At 44.8% G+C, this 24119-nt stretch overlaps 1 long non-coding RNA gene and 5 other non-coding genes across 15 annotated transcripts in view; all 6 read right to left on the reverse strand.

Annotated features, from left to right (window-relative positions):
• Positions 1–24119, reverse strand: part of LOC147711569 (uncharacterized) — a 91441-nt gene that overhangs the window by 25348 nt on the left and 41974 nt on the right. For 6 of the 10 annotated variants that reach the window (XR_015295932.1, XR_015295936.1, XR_015295942.1 and 3 more), the window contains 8 exons: positions 14827–14891; positions 14024–14081; positions 13211–13268; positions 12558–12603; positions 11335–11356; positions 11099–11159; positions 10839–10908; positions 10099–10394 (listed from right to left, as the gene is read on the reverse strand). The exons of 1 other annotated variant lie outside the window; for it this stretch is intronic. This is a non-coding gene — a long non-coding RNA (uncharacterized LOC147711569). Of the gene's footprint in view, positions 1–10098; positions 10395–10838; positions 10909–11098; positions 11160–11334; positions 11357–12557; positions 12604–13210; positions 13269–14023; positions 14082–14826; positions 14892–17317; positions 17410–17512; positions 17628–17761; positions 17894–24119 lie in introns of those variants that run through there. 3 more of the 10 variants (XR_015295948.1, XR_015295950.1, XR_015295949.1) reach the window with 3 other exon arrangements.
• LOC147711574 (small nucleolar RNA SNORD99) lies at positions 10460–10534 on the reverse strand. The gene has a single exon (XR_015296290.1). It is a non-coding gene; the product is annotated as a small nucleolar RNA SNORD99 (small nucleolar RNA).
• Positions 10979–11051, reverse strand: LOC147711575 (small nucleolar RNA SNORD49). Its single transcript, XR_015296153.1, has one exon. It is a non-coding gene; the product is annotated as a small nucleolar RNA SNORD49 (small nucleolar RNA).
• On the reverse strand, positions 11230–11299 carry LOC147711576 (small nucleolar RNA SNORD49). Its single transcript, XR_015296155.1, has one exon. It is a non-coding gene; the product is annotated as a small nucleolar RNA SNORD49 (small nucleolar RNA).
• LOC147711577 (small nucleolar RNA SNORD65) lies at positions 12678–12747 on the reverse strand. Its single transcript, XR_015296190.1, has one exon. It is a non-coding gene; the product is annotated as a small nucleolar RNA SNORD65 (small nucleolar RNA).
• On the reverse strand, positions 15089–15231 carry LOC147711578 (small nucleolar RNA SNORA16B/SNORA16A family). The gene has a single exon (XR_015296340.1). It is a non-coding gene; the product is annotated as a small nucleolar RNA SNORA16B/SNORA16A family (small nucleolar RNA).

Genomic DNA, 24119 nt, shown 5'->3' on the forward strand with positions numbered 1-24119 from the left:
TTTTAATCTTCACCATAAAGGCACCCACCTCCTATGTTGTGCATAGCTGATTATACAATACTCGTAGCTGACCTGGAACCTTCAATTGGGCCTTGGCTCCCAAACTTTTCAGCTCGTCTAGTCAGATCCCCAACTCCCATTGCCTTGCTGCTGTCATGTATGACATGTCGGATCTGATCAGAAAAGAGAATGGTTCTTGGCCTGTGAGCGAGAAGGATATTGACCCTTCCTTACAGCCTACAGATAGGATTTGGTCCTTGAAAGAAAATTGATAAAAATCTTCCTAGGTTTTTGTCTGCCAGGATTCCTCCTAAAAGGATCTCAATGGGCCCTTTGAATCTCTTGTGCCAGGTTAATACCAGGTGAGCTCTTTAGAACAGTCCCCTGAATCAGGGAAATTACACATCATGAATGTCTGCCCCCTCTAAAGTCTTGGAAATATTTAAAAGTCTCAGGTTGTTTTTCCTGGAGTGGTTCTCCAACTGTTCAAAGTTATCCTTGAGCTCTTTGTTCTGTGCTGTCAATTTTGCCACATCCTTTGAAGCAGAGTGTGTAGCCTCCTTAATTATAGGGATGTCCGCCTCGGTTAGATCCATCCTTGCTATAACCTCCTCCAGCTTCTGAGCCAACACCTCGCAAGACAATTGGATTACTGCCTGGTTGCCTTCAGAGACTGAAAACCTACTGGCCAACTCCACCCGATTAATTTCTGAAATCATAAACCCACTCGACATCTCCTCCTTCATGGCGAGTAGGATCAGACAGGGAGCGAGGCGCAAATGCTTGGGCCCCGGCTTCTCCAGGTTCCCCATCCTGAGTTTCGGGGGCTGTTTCAGTAACTATTTCCTTTGCACGGTCTTGAGAATGGAGAGACAAGAGTCCTGTATTTTGAGAAATTTATATCTATTAGATCGGCTCAATGCCGTGTGGGGATTGATTGCAGTTAAGCGCAAAGTTACTGAAGGCCCCCGCCCCCTGCTGCTTGGGTCCTCTGTTTACACTGCAAGAATGGGGTATGAGGTGGAGGTAGCCCTGTATCACTAGCTGGTACCTTGGTTTTAAGCTTAGAGGGCCCCCCTCAGACTCCTCTAGCCTGGTTGTCTTAACAGGCTCACCAGTATCCACAGTGGAGTACATAACTTTATAGTAGGTTTTTAAAGAAGGGGTGATCTTCAATTTTAAGGACAGATTTTCCTTGCCCCTACCTTCTCCCCTACTCTTAGGGACCTCTTTCCCCTTTAAATCTGCTTTGTCGATCGTAGCCCCTCACTTTCGCTATTTAATTATTGCGTTGGTTTCCAAGATAGGAGATTTTTTAGGTGTCAGTATGGGCAGAGTAATATCGATGTTCTGCGAGGAATGGGAGACTCTGGCTTGCAGAGTATATCGACCGAGTTTGGGAGGGGAAAATATCCCTTTTGCCTCTATTTCAACTCCTTTGCCCGCCTCCATGCGGTAGAGAGTCACATGTCCCCCCCCCCCCCCGCCCAGCTGAAGAAAAACCCACACTCCCGAGGTCCTTACTCGTGAAATACGCACCAATCGATAAACTGACCAATGAGTGAGTTACATGTGTTGCGGCTGTGTTTCGAGTACCATAAAACCTTAGGGGATGTGGTCCCTGTGACTCATGGAGAAGTTGGAAGAGACTTTTTCGTACAAAAGGAATAAGTGGACCATTACACAATAAAGTGTCCGACCTAGCACTCCGGAATTAGCGATACTGCCTGAGCACAGAGTCTGGCAGGTGCTACTAGCGGTGTGTGTTCTCGGTCATTACCCGGCAGGGCGATGGTAACCAATCAGGGGAGCTAGGTGGCACCAATCTCAGGCATTACTGGGATGTTCATTGTAGTCTCAGGTCAATACATTTAAAAATAGCTAAGCAGGACGAATGGCCAGTGGGATCCCAGTAAGACCAGGGAAATACCAAGCAATAACCATAGCAGGTATACTGAGAGGGTACCTTCATAAGTAATCAGACTGGATGTGTACGCATGCTGATGAGGCTCAGGTACACCGTGCCAGGCCTTCGACCGCCCCATGAAACTATGGCCTGCTAACATAACAAAGAATCTGCTTTATTCAGCGTTCCCACAAATAAAAACCCACTACAAATGGTAAACACCAAGGGTGTTCTCCAGGCACGTTATTTGTCCATCACTGAAACTTCCAGTAAACAAAGACCAAAAGACATGTCACTAATGACTAGAATACACCTAAAGGCATAAGACGTGAGAATCAGTTGCCAATGTTTTGCTGCATGTACATCTGCCAAGTTTTACCTGTGACCTTGTTATATGCAGCACCACACTGTCCTCACTCGCGCTACCGCACCCTTGCAGCAAACTAGTACCGTGTTTCCCCTTACATCGGCATGCGAGAACCCCATCGTCCACTGCAGCCCACAATCTGCTTAATTTGCATTTGGCCAGTGATACAAGGTTAACATGTATTCCGCAACTCTGGGCATACAGCACTACCCTGTACATGCACAACGCAAGTACAAATAAGCAACAGGGGGGGGAACACTTATGATAATGCGATAGGACTCCTTTAATCAACAGTTGGCAAGGGAGCATGCGTTCAATCTTTTGTGCTCACGATGCATCCAACTCACCACAAAGTACCCAATCGCTGCGGACAACCTTGTGAAATGCTGCCAATGCCGACAGTAGCACAAGAACCGTCATACGCATTTATCCAATTGGCAACACAAATAAAATGTGCGCAGGGACGCCGCAGCAGGCCTTCACACTTCGCAACAGAGTGAAATCGTGACCATTGCCACTGCCGGCAGCAGCATGCTCAGTGGTACCTTTACCCAGGTGCTACTGCTAGCCATCGGGACACCGCAAGGGTCTGCTGCTCTGTATCAACCAACCACTCGCCGTGCCTCAATTGTATGGCAAGCAACAGAAACTACAATCCATCAACAATAGCCACGGATCACAGCATGACCCTGAGCAAACCGTGTGTTGATTCACCCGCACTTCAGCCACACGTAAAGGATAGACCATGGCGGACCTGGCTTCCTTCCTGTCACAACATTAAGTCCCATTGGCAGTACTGCCACAATCATAGTACTGCAGGACCCGAAACCTTCACCCAGCGACTTTCCCATGGACTATTCACAGTCCAGATCCACTGCCCATGAACGTCTGGAACCACGTTGACCCGGTTGTATCCACTGTTTTTGGTCCCATGCGCGGTTTGAACGAGCTGAGGGGGCGGGGTACCCTGCTAGGCTCACCGCAAATCCTAAGGATAGACCCTGATGCTCCTCCACTCCCTCTGCTGCGATCACATGCTCACACCAGACGTAGAGCAGCGAGTGCACAACACCTTGGAGGATACAGATGCCCCTCGGCTGCCCCAAAAGAATCCAACAAGCCATGACTGCACAGGCTGACATTCCTCTCACGGCGCCACCAACAGGACTCTGAACTGGGCTCGCAGCCCTACCATGGTGGTAAGCAGAAACAAATTACTGCTCACAAGTGCGTGTACCTTACATTATATGTGCAGATAGGCAACACCACCTCTGTTGCCAAACCACTGCTACCTTAAAATGTACGGAGACACTGCCAGATCGTCACTCTTCCACCGGGGAATCGACTGAACCCCCAGGCCATAGCGAGAAAAAGTGCCCTGAAGCACGCCCCCTCCCCCCAAGAAAACACTTGAGGTATCACGCCGGGACTCAGAGCAAACGCGGCCCGGTGTGCTCCCCAACAGAGCAACCACTCAAAACCACCATGCACGAGGAGTGACCAAACGATCCAGACATTGGAGGTCAGTAAGGCTTACTTACCCAGACGGCCACAAACGTAGCAACCGTGGGATTCTACCCCTTCCCTTTTGGCCGACACCCTCCTTGCCCCAGGCCAGCGCAGCATCTGCCTAGGTAACACTATCTCCTCATTGCAGCGCAGCAGGACAGCCTGAACCCCTCCTCCAGGCAGTGAGAATGAAGCGAGATCCCTCCCCCACTGGACAACAAGAGCCGTGCCAAACAGAACAGGGGCACAATGCCCGGAAGACCACAGTAGTGAACGTGACCAGCCCTTGCATCTCCTGTCCACCACCACAGCTGGAGATTCTTAACCCATCAGTGTATGACCTACAGGGCCCATGCTTTAAAACACTGGCTGCAACACTGGCTGCAACCAAGTAACCACTAAGCGGTTGGACCCACTAAACACGGTGAAAGACTTTGTGGTGCAGGGGGGGGGGGGCGGTGGCGGGAAGATTAATTCCCTTGCACTCGCCCGAGCCACCGTGCAGCCCACTCGTGGGCCACGTGCTCTCATGTAAGCTCCTAATTCTGCCAGCCCCAGTGCTGTTGTCCCCTATCCAGTGCATTACTATTGCCCGCAAACCAAGGAGGTTGGAGGCACTGCATCCCAAAAGGAGAAATAGGGGGGGTGGTGAAGTTTAGCACCGGCAATGGCCCTTCCGGGCCCGCACTCATCGTAAATCAAAGTGAGTTGAACCTGGCGATGCCAATAATGGCGGGACTGGACAAGGTGTCGAGAAGGGCACATCAAAGGCCTGCTCAAAGACTGCGTGTCTGGTGCAACAAGACGCCAAGATAGCAGGGGAAGACCTATATAGCTTCCCCAAATCCTCAGTGCGCCGTAAGTGACGCACCTAGGGCACCACAGGCAAGAAGGTTGGACTCGTCCCTGTATCAGAGAGGGGGTGGGTCTGTGCCCAAATGGCACTAGAGGGCCACCCGTTAGATCAGCCCCCTGTGGGGTCCACGGGCAGTTGCATTTCATTTTGAATTTGAGCAGCTGCTACCTAAGGTTCAGTTTTAGTGGTTGTGCTTTAGATCCACCTGTCCCATAAACTACAGGTCAATGTGACAGCAAAGGAAATCCAAGGGCTGTGAGAGAAACAGGGGGGCTTGATCGATTGATTCATGTGCAAACACTATCTTTGTTCCTTTTTATTGATGCAATGAGACAAGAACACAGCAAGCCTCTTTTCTATTACTGTGCATCTTTGTGCTGCTTACTATCATGAAACGCTGATCATTGAATTAAATGTTATTCTTAAACACAGCTTCACTTGCCGTGTTAAATACATTGCTGTAAGATAGGAGGCACTAACTAATCCTGCACGTGAGCATTTGAAATAATTTGGCCCTCTCAGTTTGACCCTATGGGGGTTATTCTCCCGAACGTTCAATAATCTTAGTCAAAGGAGGTCAACGCAAATTCATATCACCATCTATCATGGGAAAATAACTTATTGTATACACAACACGGTGGTAACATGCAATAGTTTCCCAATAACGCATCAAATATCGACGATAAAAATCACTGGGACTGCGATAATCTAAACCCAAACGTGAAAAAAGTTGTGATGGGCCCCAACTGCAATAAAAAAATTTTTTTTTTTTAAAACCAGCGATAAGCCCCACAAGTCAGGCGGGAAAATTCACTATGAAAGCGGCAGCAAAAAACTCAAACGCATACCACTGCAAAGCACCACAGAGGTAGCCGGAGCAAGCACAGAAGACTACCAGAACCCCACGGAGGACCAGCCTGAGACCATCATTGGTGATAAGGTGACAGGAGTTGGGGGACCGGACACTGCACAACAGGACCCGAGCCAACAGCAACAGGGTGAACAACGACCAGGGACTAGGGGGATGGGGGAGATGGGCACAATGGGGCACAAGTATAGACACATGCACAATTAAGTATAGACACATGCACAATTAAGTATAGCACATCTGCGGACAAACCATGTCCAAGAGTCACAACCCCGACTAAGAGTCCAATTTACCCAAGTCTGCAACATCTCAGCACTGTATAAGCACAGAAGTGAAAGGCACACTGCCTGAACGGGATAAGGGCCCACAAAATCAGAGCTGAAGGGGCAACTCATCCACAATGCAGCGCACACAATTCCAGCACTTCAACATTAACAATGATAACGTGGTACAAACTACAACACTTTCACAACAGAACATAGGTCACAACTGCTGCCACTTGTGTGCAGAAAAGCACCATTCGCATTTGGCATAGCAGGAAACTATCACTAAGGGAGAATATCTACCATCTATTTGATTTCAATATGTGCAATGCATCATATGTTCGAAGTGTGACACTGACTGGACCAATAGCAAGAAAATTAAAATATCACGAAAATTACTATCATTTTTTGATCCATTTTATTGTTAGTGTTTCCATATTTTTTAGAAAAACACAAAAAGTTTAGAAAGTTATGCTACCAGTGAATCAAAAAGCAGTACATTAAAAATGGCAAACAAATTACAAAAATAATCTTAATCTGCCCAAATCGATCCCATTACATAAACTAACTCAGCACTCAGATACAGTCCACATTGCAAACTCAAACCATACAGCACCACAAATATGCATGTCACATTTATACCCAAACAAGCCGATTATGCATTAGTGCCTCAAACTACATCTGATCGCTGCCTAATAGATCAGTATATTCCACAATTTATACACAGAAATGGCATTCATAATATACAGAAAATTTGAGGGGCCTCATTCAGAGCGCCGACACACGTTTCGGTGACTTTCCCCTCATTGAGGGTACCACCTTGTTCAGGGAGCAAGTAGAGGTTCACGAGAACCAATGGTGTAACAGGACCGGCCAGAAATAAAAACAGGCTATGTATTTATAGCAGTTTAAAGAACTAGATGTATACATTACATCATAGGCTTTAAGTCTATATTAAAAAAATAAACAATAAAGTCAACAGTACCGAGTTTCTCAAGGTTATAATTCAGTGTTTAAATGGCACTAGAAACAAGACACAGAACAAACATTGGCATAGACAATAGGTCTCGCCTTTGGGACCATATAAGCGGTTAGCCATGCAGCACGGTGGAAGGCACCTTGCAAAGGTTGACTGGTCATTTCTGTTGCTTATTGCTGTAGACCAGTGTTCAATACTAATGAGATCTAACCTTTGTTCACAGTATAAACTGAGTTAAAATGAAGGAACAAAACTATAACAGGATGAGCTATTACTCATAATTTACCTCTTCTCACTGCATAATTTAGTCAGCTTTACCACATAATTTGGTACTCCCCTGCAACATAATTACAGTAGCCCAGTCTTTAACTTGTTAGCTAAATAATTGAATGGGAGTGCTGCTGTAAAATTCACCATTTTATAATCATATGTCAATGATCACTTTGTGGGGGGTGAACATACAAATCCCCTGCTTTAGGCTTTATTTGCTCTGTATAAAAGTATTCAATCTTTTATGAGTAATCCTTCAGAACCCTTGAAAATCGGCGATCTTGCAAAACTTATTTTACTGCAACAAAGTATCCTTGGTTCTATAAAATATACTAAAAGTAAAAATTTTGCATACCATGGTCTCAGATTTAGTCATGGAGTGTGTGTGTGGAATCATTTTATTGCCTGTGTGTACAACAAACGCGCAACTCTGCCCTCTAAGTCTAGCTGCTCAGCAACACTACACAAGAGCATTAGTGTGATCTACTTTAGCCTCTGGGGATCCACTGGACTCCGTATATACCATTCAAAAGTATGGTATAGTGTGCACAGAACTAGCTTCCTGCAACTTTGTCCTGTTGTGGGTTATAATAGCTCCCCACCACCCATGAATGCATTTTCAAACTTACCAGATTCATGGCAAGGCCGGTAGTTATTCCCATGTCTTCCACAATTACAGGAACTCTAGGCAAATTCAAGTTCTGGTTTCAAGCCTGCTCTATGCTCCAACAAATACATACCTGCTTTAATCGAACATGGCAATTAAGTTTCTAGGTGACAACTGGTTACAGCTTCAAGGAAGAGGTTGCTTCAACTTTAAATTCCTCTATTGGATTCTCACTTAGTCTAGAAAGTGCCAAAGAATCAAGCAATTCAGACAGTAAATTGAACTTTTCTTGGTGCCAAACTACTTTACTGCTTTGCTTCACTTATGGCTAGCTTTGCAGTTGCTTTTCCTCTTTCATGGATATAAAGATGCCAGTTCATTATATGCTTATAGATATCTTGCATTTAATACGGACACTTATTTTGGTAAAATGAAAACCTGCATTCCACCTCACGGTGGAAAGACAACTAGTGTCACTGCCTTACAAATGTACATTTCCCATACCAATTTTCCATTCATACCTTGGAGACTTGCTGGGAAAAAGTAAGCAGATATCTTGATATATTTGTAATTGTAAATATCAGATTTGTAATCCATGTGCCAATGCCCTAATCATTAATACAAGTGTACACTACTTACCTCCTCCAGTCTAGTTTATAATTTGTATTATACCATTGTGTGACTTGTTGGATCCCACCTCAATAGTGTAAAACTTGGTGGCAGTTTTGGGGGCTTGTGGGAGATGAGCAGTATTAAAAGTAATTGGTCAGTAGAGTGTATACAGACAGCCAGCTGCCTACCCCTATAGTGAGTATGAGTGAAAACACCACAATAAGTATGAAATGAGTATTTTACCCTTCAAAATAACCAAGAATCCAATTAAAGAATCTCAATTTAGGATTGTACAATCCAAGAGACCTTGCGCCTTCAGTAGGCTCTTTACAGTTCTGATGAGAAAAGACAGTAATCCACACCATAGATAAAGAACATACTCTACCCCTGGTCAGCAGGAAACCATGCTTTAAGTTATTTTAAATGGATCATCAAGTGTTGACAAACATGTCTGCACTTAACAGGCAGGCACTGGCTCTTGATCGGCACAGTGCTGACAGCTACCAACACTGAAAGCCCAGAACTGGTTGAGAGCAGATTAGTAGAGCCGAACAGCAGTAGCTTGGCTTGTGTGGATTAAATCTTTGAAGGCCCTGAATTTTCCTGAACAGGGAAAAGCCAACAAGCCCTTGGAGTTACTTCTGTTGCACGTAACCAGCAAAGTCCTTACTGCCCAGATCAGAGGTAGCGAGCAAACAGCAGTCAGCAAAGTGGTAGTCCCTACTGTGGCAGCGCTAGTCTTGGCAGGCTCATTAGAACCCCAAAGCGAACTAGGAGGGGGTGTCGTCACTTTTAACCAAATGTGTCCTTTAAGTGTAGGACTGCAAAGCCTTTGGTATACAAGCCTCTTTTCAGCCCAGCTCGGTCTGCCTATCTGAAGGGGTGTTATTAAGCCTGGCCACTACCTATTCAGGTGTAGGAGTCAACCCCCCCCCCCCCCACACACACACTTTGCCCAGGAGGGCTCATCATTATACAGATATATGCAGTATAGTGTCCTGCACTTGATGTTCAGAGCTGGGACCCCAGAAATTGTATTGGAGACAGACTGTAATATACACAAGAGCTTAAGAGCCGAGAAACGACCACTTTCTAAACAACCACTTTCTAGAAGTGGCAATTCTAGATTAGCAATACCAGAGCCACAGAGGTTCAATAGTTATTTTCTTCCTGGGTGTCTCAAAATACACAGCTGGGATGCCACTCCGAATGCTGCTCAAATTTACACTGGCTCCAATGGGACAATAAGGGTATAAACCAGTTGGCCTGAGCTTATTTCCTGCATCCACTACCAACCACTCGGATGTATGACGTTACAACGCATACTTTTACCACGCATACCATTACAACGCGGTATTTACAATGAATACCGTTACAACGCATAGCGCTTAGAGGTGCTGGATAGTGGTAAGTATAATTTTATATTCCAACTCCAGTCCCCGTGGACACTAGGGAAGGTGTTGGATATAAAATTATACTTATTCCCTATCCTAGAGTGCCCCCCAGCGCAATGTGTTGTAATGGTATGTGTGGTAATGCCTGCGTTGTAATGGTAGTGCGTTGTAAAAACTTAGTTGTAACAGTTGTATACCCAACCACTCATTGTGGCACCTCCCAATTCGTGCCCCTCCCAGCATGCAAGAGTAAATAAACGATTGTCAATTGCCACTCACAAAACTGAGTTAGAGTTCCATAAAGCTGAACTTAGGGGGGTGATTGAGTACAGGGGTAAAGTGGGTGGCCTACTGTTATCAGAAAGCTATCCTCAGTGGTGGCATCTTCGTAAATCACTTGCCTTCCTGCATACCATGCAGCAAGGTGTAATTAAGCATGTATGCCCACAGAGCCACTAGAGAAGTTGGTGATTTGTCACAGTGCATTTTATTTAGTGTAGACAAGTGTGGTACATAAATGATAAAGTCCAAGTAAAGCGCATATCAATGTACAACACATTTTAAACTTAAAAAACGACAAGATGAAGGGCTGACCAATACAAATTAGATCGGCCCCCATTCCGGTGTCATAGCTATAAAAGTCTGCTTTATTTCCCTCCCAGAAAACCAGGCACAGCTGCACAGGACCACACCAGCGAGATTCCAAATTAGCATTCAGCACTACAATCCGAAACATATTGCAGTATTGCCACATCCAGTAGACCTGAAAGGGAGGAACAATACATTAGGAGGAATAAAAACATGACTAGCACAAAGTCATATCAAACAGGCTGGTCTCAGTCCCATATCCGCAAGCCTCATCCACTGAGTCAACAAATTGAAATGGTATCATCACAGACCAGACTCATTGCATAACCTCACCACCTCAGATTAGAATTAAAAGTGTGAGCCCCACCTTAACAGGCCTCTGGGACAGGATTTGCGCCACTCTTCCCTAAAACGCAAGGCCACTAATATGAGATGAAGATCTGGCGCAACTTTATAATATGCTGCTCCCTGAAACTACTGAATAGAACCTAAAAAGGCACAATGTCAGCATATAATGCTCCCCACAAATGTAGTTTCGGAACTAAAAACAATCCTAGGGGCGAGCAGTTTCCTACTTAAAGGGAATCTGCATCAATAACTTGACATTGCTGCGACTTACCCATGTAAGTGCTGTAGTCTGGCAGGCATGCTAGTGTTCGCAGATTTAGGCTTCACCACCAAGAATGGTCCTAAAACAACAAACAAAACTTGAAGAAACCAAAATAGCCACAAATTATAACTAGCCCAATAACCGCATCAAGTCAGAAGTGAAAATAATCGTCAGTTATCGCATCTGTCGGCTTTTCCTATATCCTTAGGATTCATCATGTTTATGCATGAGTTAAGACAGTTAGCTATATAGGCAGTGGATCTCCTTACCATTGCAAGCGAAGCTCGTGTGACCCAGGGAGGGCACGTTGATCACCCAGGGTACTCCTTGCTGTAGAAAGGCAGGAAAAGGGAATTAGACTCTGGCCGAACAGAAGCAGGCTATGGTAGATTAGCCATGAAGTCAGAAACAGAAAACTCGTCAGTTGTCGCATCGGACGGCTTTTCCAAGTCATCATTCTGCACAGTACAAATGGAGACCAGATAATTGAGAAATGCCAACTCACCAAAATATCCAAAATTCGAGCCCTGTAAAGGCAAAACAAGGGTTAGCAAGTAACATTTCGGACCTACACAACCTACGATTTATAGATTTACGATGTACTCAGAAAAACATAATCACTGGCAATCAGCTGGTAATTCCAGCTATTTCAGACATGGAAACATCTCAAAAAGCCACTAAGGTTAAAGGTGAAGTAAAAGCCTGGTTTAGTTTTGTAGTAAAAGTAGAATTCAAATGTAACCCATGAACAAAAAAAGTAGACATTGACATTTAGCCGCCACATGACCAATGATGTCCGTAGGAACTACGGCTGCAAAGGATGCCGGGGGCAACTTTACTTGCAGACCTGGCATTTCATCTAAAGTTAAGTTTAGACAAGTTTCATTGCACAGAAAATGGGGTTTCAGAAAAGCTAGTTTTATACCAAGTAAATTGCTCGTTTTAGACGTCCTGTAACTGGCCTTGAAGTGAGATATGACAGAAGTGGACAAATCACTGCGTGCTAATCAGTTCATTGCGCATACTTAAAAAGTGGTAGTCCGGTGAGACAGACACCTTCATTATGTGTGATTTTCAAGGCAGTCTTGTGTCAAGATGACCCGCGACCAATGCAGGCATTTAATCAGATTGCGCATTACTGGGATGGTACTGGGGTACACAAATAGATTTTCAGCAGATCGGATATAGTCCAAGTGACCTTTGGCTATTGACTGAGTTGGTGCAGACTGCACAGTGTATCCATGCTTCGTGTAGCGCACCACTGGAAGGCGAGATCTTAACCAGTCCAAGATTTGAACCTCAAAATATATAATAAGGATCGGTCTTCATTTAATGCAAGCACAGTTCCATGGCTTCATATACTTTTAAACATTCAATGTTCTATAAGAGGGTCTAAACGGATGGCCCGCAAAGCTTACTCAGGGCGGTCGGTGACTTCATAGAAAGCAGCAAAATGAAAATTCAAAGACGTTCTGAAAGACTGCAGGGATTTCAAATCCGAGGCTAAAAATTAGGATCGTAACTTCTGTTTTGATGCACTTTCCATGCTTCCACAAACCAATCTGAAGAGATCACTGCATTTAGAAAAGCTTCATTTCATGTAATTTGTTTTAATTGATTTGTTCCAGTAATGATTAAATGGGGTCCGCAGATGATAACCGCTTAACTCCTCATGGTTAAAAGTCACTGGCCTACAACAATATTATCCAGCTGCACATTAACACTTACCAGTTGATGCAACGCAGTCTTCAGAATCGCTGCGTCACCAGTGGGGCTGCAAACAACAAAGTACTTTCAGTATGGGCAGATAATCTGTACATAATGCCTCCATTTAACGTGATCAACAGTGTTCAGAAAAACAGTCTCACCACAAACAATCTGCCGGTAATTCCAGCTGTGTTTAGTTGTATCATCATTACCATTATCTTAAAAGTAAATAGTCATCTAAGCAGCATGCCTTACCTGGACTAGCAGACCCAGCACAGACTACATGGTTCACCAGGAAAAGAAAAATAGAATGAGAACCGTTGAAACCGGAGGCACATTGACTAGTCAGTGCGCTTATGGTCCGCATCACCATTGCTCAATTAACCCATTACAGGCCACTAGCAGCATAAAGCAAGACAAAGAAGGCTAGATAATACGTACTCACTAAACGATTAATGGAAGTGTTGCGTCTTCAGAGTTTCATAATCAACAGAACATTCTGTGTGGTGCATGAACTCGTCATCATAAGACACCAAACTCCATGACAAGATAAAGTGCAGTATACAGCCTTAAACAGGGTCAAGCTAGTAACCTCGTTGTAGAAGCACCTAGAGAACGTGTAGTATGCTGTAAGCTGGCTTTTGACGCGCCGAGGACATTAACAAAGGCATCACCTTAATTTATCAGCCACGAGGCATTGCGGGTTCTGCTTCACCACGCGGTGTTCAATACCTGTGAGAGAACAGTGGTTAACATAATTTGTAATCAATCTATGCACACCATATGCAATCAATTATCCAAACATTTGACTATATAAGGTTAACAGTATGGTGTGTAGCGGTATAACTGTCCCAGACAAGGTAAACCGTAGGCGGCAATAGGAAGGTTTATGCATTGACTCGATATAAAGCCCGGAGGTAGCAATTGTGCCTGTTACGCAGTTAAAATTCCCTGCAGTTGTAGTAGTGACTGCTTCAAATACAGATACGAGCTTTCAAAGACCATCCACCTTACTCTTGCCTGAAGTTGGAAGTCCTTCAGCTACTGCAGACCTAAATTCCTCTGTTATCCTGCAGATCCGCACAAACCTACCTACGTCGCCTTACTAGAGTTGGGGCAAGATACCATTTAAAGCTATATGCATTGCCAGTGGAATTGACAGGGGAGCCAAATTATGCGGCACGGTTGTGAAAATTATGTGACAAGAAAAGGCAAGGTATGCGGCAACTTTTGAACCTCGGTTTCCGTTTAACACCCAAAAGTAGCGATAAGCAACAAAGGCCTTTTACAAATGGCCTTCCACTGCGTGCCACCACATGGCGCTTTATTTCTGCTTATCTATATGGCAAATAAACTAATCTAGAATTATAGTTAAAAACGCTGGCGCCGCAAGGAACCATGGTCTACGGCAATATGTCTGCACTCAAAGTGAAAAAGTTAATCAGAACATGATAAACTTTCTATGCATTACAAAACTCGAGTCTTACCAAAGGTATCTGAATAGAAGACATCCAGCTCCTTTTGGTATTGCTTTCAGGCATCTTCCTACAAACAAAAAAATGGTACATCATAAAACTAGCCATAGACACCGTGAATGCGATCTAATCCCACGCCACAAGTTAAGTGCTTTCCTGAAATGTTGCTTCTCAGTAACAGTCAAGTAAAGGAGAGTCTCTAGGCTAAATTCTATCCACATAAACCACAGCAAGTCTACATGACTTGGATGAAAGCCACAAAGTTATCCCAAATCAGCTTATTGGTGCATTATTCAATAAGATTTGATGGTCCGGGGGCAGTAGGCAGGCATAGTGCATATCAGGTCATAGTACATAAAGGAAGGAATGAATTGTTCCACTCTGCACCTGGGCGAGCCAGGAACTGAATGGCCAGTACACCATGTAGTACTAGCGCTATTCAGAGTATAGGCACACATCTAATAGAGCATTAGGGACTGGGGGGGGGGGTCAATTTGAAGCAGCTAGTCGGAGTTCCAATTGCAGTTGGAGAACAGGGCTCGGTTTAAAGGGGCAGAGGAGTCAGTGTATCCCTAAAGCATTACTTAAAGATGCACCTGACACCTAGTGTACATCCGAGACCTAACATTCTCTATCACACCCACATCAAATAGTGTGTGGGATTAAACCATTCCACAATACATTGTGTTTACACGTTCCATAATAAAGTTGGATCTACACACAGGTGACCACAATACCAATGTAATCAGTTCCCAACCCTGGGGCACAGTTCAAAGCCTGAATATGCGACAAAGCCGCCCTGGCTAAGGACTTACCTATTACTTTGAGTCCAGTTCATCTCCAGGCCACGATGCATATATGCCTCTCTAGAAATGCGAGTCTATAAGTAAAGTTAACAGTACTGTCAATTAAGCAGCTGGTAAAGACATTCATATAAATACCTTACCTGACCTAACAAGCAAACCGATTGGTCAGATGTCAGTGCTAGAACACGTATACTACATGCAACATATTGGTCATATGCACAACCCTGGTGGGGCACTGTTGCTTCTTCCGTTTACATACAGTTATTAGTAAGTTTGTGTTTCCCTGCAATGTTGCCAGTCCATTACACAGCAAATGGAAACTAGCGACCGTCAAAAGAAACATTTGCTTTTGGCACCTGTTTGACCACACCAGCCACACAATTTCATGCTAGCATGGCTTCGATCAGGGCCTTGATTAAAAGCACAGGTAAACGTGACAACTAGTATTAAATTTAAGCCAGGACATTTAAAATGTTAATGAGTTAATCAGACCATGGTTTGGTTTTCAACGCCCTATTCGGAACAGCCAATATGGTTTACTTCGTCGTATGTAGATTTAAAGCAAACGCATGACTAAACAGTTGAAAAGAATTCGGTTGCGTGGAATCAGACTACGACAAACCAAATGTAGCTTACGAAGACTTAACATGTAGGCTAAAGAGTAAATTACTCTGCAACTTCTAGTGACGTCAGAAACCCAGCATTTCATCAAATAAAGAGGCAGCAGCTCGTTTTTGGATAAAGGACAAAATAAAATTGTGAAAAATAATGTTGCTTAATATTAATTACTTTGCCCACTAGAAATGGGTAGCTGTGTAAACGCCAGACTGGTTAGTAAATCGTGGCCCTTCAAAAACATACGTATTTAACGCAACTTTGAATCAAATCCGCTCAGGAAAAGCACAGACTTAGTACAATGTCCTCAGGCTTAGTCATATAAAAGGAGAGTTGGCAGAGCCATGTGGGCTTGGACCGAAACGGAAGCCACTCCTCCCGCAAGCACAACGCAACCCCAAATTTAACTCGAAAACACAAATAAAAAATTAAGTCAATATGAGGACTAAAATGAATATATTTCGAGATTTAACATACTAATTGGAAAAACTACTGCGCCTTCCCTGTGAGGGTAGCGGTAATTTCAATACACTTTCTGTACTATACATTCAATTAAAACGTTTTTCTAATTACATACCAGGTCACTAAGAATTTGTGCTGGAAAGGACCAACAATCATTGACTGCACGGCAGTGAAGCCGCGCGGCAGTTAAAGTGGCAGCAGGGGGGATGGGGCATGGGCGCATTTCTTTCAGGAGCCTGCAACCATATGGCACCAACATATGGCACTGCGCGCTCCCGAAAGGAAACAAATCGCCAAGATGTGCACGCGTTGCAATGCATACACATTTTTGCCCCCAAAGCTGTGGCGATGACTACAGGTCTCTCCTAACCAGCGCATGAGCGCTGCGTAGGCGAGACCTAAAAAGAAATAAGTATTGCACCAACCTCCGAAGAGATACCCCAGAAGTGGACAGGCGCGCAACACCCATTGGACTCACTGGGCTTCAGCTCCCCCCCCCCCCCCCCCCCGTCGTGTGTGGCAGCCCGGGATGAGACAGATCCTGGGCACACACACAGCCACACCCGAACGTTTCAAAGGTCTTTGAATATTAATCACACCTTGTTGGAGGCCCTGCAGCTCCACTCTGCCTACTGATTAAAGGTTCAGACCCCCCCCGAAATTTTTTCTTAGTCCCCCGAAATTTGGCTCTAGTTGCGCGCCTCTGGAAGTGGAGAAATAGCTGCTGAACCAGAATACGAAGAAAAATAAATAAATTTAAAAAAAAAGAAACCGCAAAGGCAGCTTTATGTTAAAGGGTGTACTGAGAACACAACAAAGAAACAAGCTTTTGCTCAAAACACGTGAATCTATTTGACTAGAGCATGCCCGGACAAATAGGCAGAGCACGATAAGTTCTTAAGAGTGGCTCTATAGAACAATAATATGAAAGACTAGCTAGTTAAATCTTTTACTGTCCTAGGAAAAAACAAGTATTTCGTAGAAAAATGTCGCTCGCAAAAGATGACAGCAGAAGCAAATGTAGACGGGATTCTCCTCCGTCTGGGCACCGGTAGCCAACACTATTCACATAAATAAGAAGGCAATAAATATCACATGAATTGACATGAAGGCTGTAACATTAGCTTCAATAAAAAAATTAATTATCGAACGGCACAACCAGGAAAATATATATATATATATATATATATATATATATATATATATATAAATAAATAAATAATCTCTAATCTAATGCGCAGAGGGCGTAAGAAATTCGAAACGGTAGGGGAGGTTAGGTCAACCGCATCGGTTTATCAAACAAGAACACTTGAGGCGGTTCTGGGATAGAGAGATAGTCAGCAAAGTGTCCAAGAAGTAATGTTCCGAGGCCACGTGACACTCAGGGAACAACATGGTGATCAAGCAAGGACAGAGCACTCACCTGGTGATGGTAATGAAAAAGAAACGTGCAGAGACTGATGGGCGTGACTGGAAACACTGCCGCTGAACTGGAAACTGTTAATTAACGGGACACTGCAATAAAATTACAAGAAGACCAGGAAACGCATATAAGTTTCAAAGCTATCCCCAATAGTATCGTAGCTAGAAGGAATTTACAAAGTCCGAGGGTAAATACCTAGTAGGGAAGGGCAGTCTCTTAGCTCAATGACGCAAGACTGCTAGCGATATTTAGCAGGCAAAGGCATGGTCCAATAATGTAGCGGATAAAGACGTGATAATAGCAAGGCAGGAAGGGAGTAAACAGAGGAAGGGAAACATAAATAGTTGCACTCGGGCACGAACGGCAAAAACACACAGAAAGCAGAAGTCAGAAGTCAGACGGTTGATTAATAGAAGCAGAGGCTGAGCGGTCAGAGAGAAATACCTGAACGATAAAGCTAAAGCGGCTGTTCGTTGGTGGAATCCAAGCGCTTCCCTCTGGTAAAGTGGCCGGAAAAAGTCCGTGGGCAGGAGCCAATCAGCGATGGGCGTTTAAATAGCCCATGAAGAAATCACGTAGCCAATGGGGGTGTGTCAGTCAGACACAGCCCTTGGATAATAATAAAGGGATAGGTCTGGTCAGTACTGATGGGCCGGACTTGAAAGGTAACAAGTATTGGCATGGCCAAATAGGTCTCGCTTTTGGGACCTTATAAGTATTTCGTTATGCAGCCAAATTCCTTACTGCAACAACATTAACTGTTACATGGCTAAACACTTATAAGGTCCTAAAGGCGCGACCTATTGGCTATGCCAATGCTTGTTATTATACAGGCTATGCAAGAAAATAACCCTGGCCAATATTTTATTTAAAATCAAGCTCATGCCGCACTTTCTGTACAAAAAATTGTCATTTTCCAGTGACCGAGAATCCTCAAAAGTGTCAAACAGAGGGAAGAGTGTGATGAAATGAGGGAGGGGCCCCTTTACACACCTGAGACCTGCTGCATATAGGGTGACCAACAGGCATGGGTGCAAATTCAGGACAGGGAGTGTAAAAATTCAGGACAAATGGTCAAAATTCAGGACAAAAATCCCGGACAGAAGGTCAAAATTCAGGACAAAACTTTGGGACAAAAGGTACGTTTTACAGACACATCAGAGGAGAATGCGCAATAATATATAAGGAAATAGACAACCAACATAAGTACAAGTCAAGATATTTTTATATTAGGTTGAGACAATTGTGCACGTCACAGTTTTTCGTGCAGTTTTGAGCAACTGGGTAGGTGTTTTTGTGGTATTTCATGTGATCATGATCTATTTATATGGTTACTGCGCTGGGTTGTTCAGTCTGATATTTCGTTTACAGTTCATGGTCCTGAGAAGGCATGTTTTGTGAGAGAACTGGTTGAATGGATGGACTTAGTTACCAGCATCTCATATCTGAGTTCCATTGTGAGATGTAAAGCAGCACGCATAGAATGTAACTAATTGGGACCTGCAGTGCTGGACTAGAATGCAGTCCTCAGAGTGGCCAGCATTATGTGTCAGATGATGTCAGGTATTTCATTTCTGTTCAGCTGGTGATGATTGGTTATGAGGCTGGTACGGTACTGAGTGATGGATAAGACCTGTAGCACACAGGTCTTATGTGAGGGTAAGAGCATGAAGCAGGAAAACAGAGTTATTAACCACCCTGCATGAGCTATCCTTGGCTGCACACTGCTGAGTGGTATGGCATTATTGTGGTCCAGAACGATTCAATCAATCAATCAATCAGTTAATTTATAGAGCGCGCTACTCACCCGTCAGGGTCTCATGCTGAAGAGAGGGGGGAATTACTGCTGCTCGAAGAGCCAGGTCTTGAGGCGTTTCCTGAAGGCCAGATGGTCCCGGGTAGTTCTGAGGTGTGCAGGGAGGGAGTTCTATGCTTTGACCGCCAGGTAGGAGAACGATCTTTCTACAGCAGTGGTTCTGTGGATCCTTGGGACGGTGGCGAGGGCGAGGATAGCAGAGCGGAGGTGACAGGTGGGCGTGTAGAACGAGAGGCGGCTGTTGAGGTAGTCGGGCCCATGTCGTGGAGTACTTTGTGTGCATGGGTGAGGAGCCTGAAGGTGATCCTCTTGTTGATGGGGAGCCAGTGCAGGAGTTTCAGGTGGGCGGATGTATGGCTGTGGCAAGGAATGTCGAGGATGAGGCGTGCGGAAGCGTTCGGTATGCGTTGTAGTTGTTTCTGGAGTTTGGTGGTGGTTCCTGCATATAGGGTGTTTCCGTAGTCCAGTCGGCCTGTGACGAGGACATGGGTAAACGTCTTTCTGGTTTCTGCGGGGATCCACCGGAAGATCTTACGAAGCATGCGTCGGGTGCTGAAGCATGATGATGAGATGACGTTGACTTGCTTGGTCATAGTGAGGAGGGGGTCCAGGATGAACCCGAGGTTGCGTGCACGATCCAAGGGGGTCGGTGCGGTGCCCAGTGGCGTGGGCCACCAGGAGTCGTCCCAGGCGGATGGGGATTGTCCAAGGATGAGGATCTCCGTCTTGTCTGCGTTCAGTTTAAGGCGGCTGAGCTTCATCCATTCCGCAACCTCTTTCATTCCTTCCTGTAGGTTGGTTTTGGCGGTGGCTGGGTCTTTGGTGAGGGAGAGTATCAGCTGGGTGTCGTCAGCGTAGGAGATAATGTTGATGTGGTGTTTGCGTGCGATGGCGGCTGGGGGCTCATGTAGATGTTGATGAGGGTTGGGTTAGATTAGATAGTAGTTGACATTACTATATAATGTCCTGGTTAGTCATATATCAGCCCTCCTTATTTCACCTATATATGATTGGACTGTTTCATTTCTGTAAGGGTTAACCTGCAGATTCTCACTAATCCACAGAAGTGTGCTATAGACTATAAACTGTATACGTTGTTGTGGCATTATTGTAGGTCACAAAGGGACACTGTTTTTTACATACAGAACATTTTCTTTTGAAAGAGAAGAACAATGCCAAAATGCAGTTTTACTGATAAAACCAAGTAGCGCACAAATAATAATCTTTGGAAATGCGGTTTCTGCAAATATGTATCATTTGAACATCAGCAAGTAAAGTGCCTTGATTGTTTTTATCCTATTAAAACTTTGTTTTGAGCACACTTCTGAATAACAAATATGTGGTCCATTTGTGGTTTCCTAACTGTTGACATGTTTTGAGACATTTGCACAGTTCATCGACTCCACAGCCAACCACACAAAGGAACTCTTCAAAATAGTCAAAGAATTCTCCAAACCGACAGCCATGGAGACCATCCACCCCTCTCAGACTACTTCCATAGCAAGACCACCATCTACAACAATTTCAACATCAACCAACCAGCCAAACCATCACCAACTGGTCACCACTCACCACCCTGACCACCTCAGCCATCATGTCTTCCATCCACTCAGAGACGCCCACTGACTGCAGCCTCCACTACCTCTACAACCGCTCAACAAACCCAATCAACACGCAACTCGCCAGCATCCTTAACTCCTCCATCTTCCCAGACAGATGGAAACACAGAGACCTCAAACCCCTCCTAGGAAAACCCTCCGTGGACCCCAAAAATCTCAAAAATTATCATCCAATTTTCCTACTTCCTACCTGGCCACAGTTCTTGAGAAAGCCATCAACCAGCAGTTCACCAAACTCCTGGAACAAAACCATTTACTGGACGCCTCTCAATCAGGATACTGTGCCAACCACAACACTGAGATCTCAGTGATTTCCGCCACAGACAACGTCAGAGCACTCCTCAACCGTGGAGAAACCATGGCAATGATCCTCCTCGACCTCTCTGCAGCTTTCGACACAGTCTCCAGCAACAGCAACACCCACAACAAAAGACTCTACAACACAGGCATATGACAAGGCGCCCTCAAGTGGATCACCTCCTTCTTTATAGGACACAAACAGAGCATCCTATTGCCTCCCTTCACCTCCGCACCCAAAGATATCACATGCACTGTGCCACAAGAATGCTCCCTCTGCCCCACCCTGTTCAACACCTACATGACCCCCATTACAGACGTCCTCAGATCCCTCGGACTCCGCATATTCTCCTATGCAGATGACACTCAACTGATCCTCTCGATCACCGAGAACCCCTCCAATGCCAAAAACAACTCCTGACTTTAATTATATGAATTTTTTCCCCCCAAACATCCATTTTTTTTACCAACATCCGGCTAATGAAAAACTGGGAAACAGCCATAACTTTCTAACCAATACAAAACAGCTCTTTGATGGCAGTTCATAGCTCACTGTGCTAGATTATGATTGTCATTTATGAACTACACAATAACTAAAGAATCTATGTAACAAAAGCAGTAACCCAGTGAGCTGCGTACATGAAATACTGTATTTTGATATGCACAGTACACATTTTTTGCAGCAGGCTTATTAACCCTCTGCACTACCTTATCAAAACTGCCACTGGACAAAACTCCAATCTCTCTCCAGCAGGTACATTAATCACCAGTGTTATTGTGACACTTTTGTTGTTGCCTGAAAACGGCTGGGTATACAAGGAACTTAGCAATACTGTCAAAACTACTACACTGCTACAAATCCAGCCCCCACTAACAAAACCAGCCTCCTATCTTTCTAGCCTCCTGTGAAAATCCCGATGCCTGGTATGGCCCATCCGCCAATGGTGCCCTTCACCTAGAACCTCTCTCATGGGTATTTCATTTCTTTTATTGTAGTGTATTGTATTTGCATTTTATAGTGCTTACTACCCCTGTGAAAGTGCTTTTTTCGGCGAGTAGCACACTACATCAGAACCCATAAAGGATTAGTGGTGAACTAGTATAGTATAAAATATTAATGTAATTTGAGTGGTGGATATGTTGGTCAATTATTGGGATTGAGAAGGATAGCGAAGGGAAAAAGATTTGCTTTATTAGAGCTTGCTACCCCTAATGGGGTGTAAAAGCACTTTTTCAGTGAGTAGCATGATTCTTCGTAACCCATAAAGGGTTAGTGGGGAATTCGTAGAGTGTAAATATGAAAGTAATTTGAGTGGTGGATATATCAGCCAGATTATTTGGATTGAGAAGGATAGTGGAGGGATAGAGAAGGGAAAAATGTTTGAATTTATATAGTGCTTGCTACCCTTGATGGGGGGTTGTAATGGTTTCTTTCTGCAAGTAGCATGCTAATCTGGACCCCATTCCAAGTGCTTGTCATGCCAAGTATGTAGGGCAGGGTGTCAGAGTGCGGTAAATCACACACAAATTATATTGAGACAATGACCCATATAAATGTGTAAGTCAATGTATAGGAAATGTTACATAAGACAATGAGGGCTACAAGGTGTAAGAGTCGGATGTCATCTATATTGGTAGGTAATATATCTTAAGAGTGGGCGGCCTGGGTAACTATAGAAACTCAGGAGTTAAAACCTAACATGCTGGTTAGGATTGCTTTTACTAATAACTATTGTTTCTATTTCTATTTATTTCTATTTAAAATTATTTATACAGCGCACGTACACCAGCGGTTTCATGGCGCTAAACTGAAAGAGATTAAGGCAGAAGATCAGGGGCTAAGATGGAACCAATGAATGAGAAAATAAGTGTTAATTAAAGGATTTGGCGAAAAGATATGCTTTGAGCTGTTTCCGGAACAACAGGTACGAAGTTGAAGCTCTGAGCTCTGAAGGCAACAAGTTCCAGAAAATCGGGGCGAGGGTCGCAAATTTCGAGCCCCCCCATTTCTTTCTTCGGAACCGTGGAACAGTGAGAAGAGATTGGGTAGATGACCTCAGTTCCCTGGAGGGAACATAGGGGATAATCTCCAATGAGATGAAAGCCGGCGCCGTGCCCAGTCGTGCTTGAAAGGTGATAGATGCAAGCTTAAACTGGACACGGGCACAGACAGGAAGCCAATGTAAGGACTTTAGGAGGGGAGTGGTATGGGAGGATTTTGGGAGTTTGAACACCAGGCGCGCCGCCTGGTTTTGAATCTGCTGCAAGCGCCGAAGACTATATGCAGGAATACCTGCATATAGGGCGTTGCCATAATCCAGGCGGGATACGACCATGGCGAGAGTGATTAGTTTTAGGGCATCAAAAGAGAAGAAACGGGACACCTTGCGAATGGTACGCAGTGCCAGAAAGGAGGAAGAAACCACAGAGCTGACCTGGGAGTGAAGGGTGAGTTGGGAGTTGAGCTTGATGCCTAGAGTTTTAACTGAGGTAGAGGGAACAGGTGGGGAACCAAGGGAAGGGGCCAGAAGATGGGGGACCAGGGGCTGGATGAACCACCCGTCAGCACCAGCTCGGTCTTGTCTGGGTTGAGTTTAAGATGATTGTGGTTCATCCAGTCCCGGATGTGGATCATGATGGTTTGAAAATTTAGGACAGAATCGGGGGAAGAGGAAAGGTTGAAGACAAGCTGGAGGTCGTCCGCATAGTTGAATACGGTGACCTCCATTTGTTGCAGTGAGAAGATAAGAGGGGAGATGTAAAGACTGAATAAGAGGGGAGAGAGGGAGGAACCTTGGGGGACCCCGCACTGAACGTCGCGGAAGTCCGCAGTGAAATCGCCCAGGCGAACTGCCTGGGTGCGGTCCCTCAGGAAGGAGGATAACCAGATCAACGCGGTGCCCTCGATCCCCGCCGCCCTGACACGGGAAAGTAAGATGGAATGATCCACCATGTCAAAGGCGGCTGAGAGATCGAGGAGAACCAAGGCCTGAGGTTGGCTGGTATCCATTCCCTCCCTGAGGTTGTCAAGGACCGAAAGCACTACGGACTCCGTAGAGTGTGCGGGGCG

The sequence above is a fragment of the Lissotriton vulgaris genome, chromosome 5 (assembly GCF_964263255.1).
Source record: "Lissotriton vulgaris chromosome 5, aLisVul1.2, whole genome shotgun sequence".
In the NCBI taxonomy this organism is placed as follows: Eukaryota; Metazoa; Chordata; class Amphibia; order Caudata; family Salamandridae; genus Lissotriton; species Lissotriton vulgaris.